The sequence below is a fragment of the Penaeus monodon genome, chromosome 15 (genome assembly GCF_015228065.2).
Source record: "Penaeus monodon isolate SGIC_2016 chromosome 15, NSTDA_Pmon_1, whole genome shotgun sequence".
NCBI classification, from domain to species: domain Eukaryota; kingdom Metazoa; phylum Arthropoda; class Malacostraca; order Decapoda; family Penaeidae; genus Penaeus; species Penaeus monodon.
In genome coordinates this window covers 40,549,613-40,549,821 of record NC_051400.1, presented here as the reverse complement: position 1 = coordinate 40,549,821, position 209 = coordinate 40,549,613, and the positions used below count along the sequence as shown (strand labels likewise).

The 209-nt window shown below is 36.8% G+C and overlaps 1 protein-coding gene across 1 annotated transcript in view; it reads left to right on the top strand.

The window, feature by feature from the left end:
* LOC119582044 (organic cation transporter protein-like) overlaps positions 1-209 on the top strand; it is a gene marked incomplete in the record, with an annotated part of 19,531 nt that overhangs the window by 14,613 nt on the left and 4,709 nt on the right.

Genomic DNA, 209 nt, shown 5'->3' with positions numbered 1-209 from the left:
CCAGATCACAGCTAAAGAGGCGGTTGGGGCCAATTTTTTATCACCCAGACCACCGATGGAGGGAAGGCGCCTTAATAGAAATTTACCAAATAAATATAAGGAAAAATAAACTGCATGCTCAATGTCACTTTAAAATCTCTACACAGAAGATACATTTCCTAGTCAAGACAAACCTGTGTTAATATTAATCAGCAAACATTTTATATCAC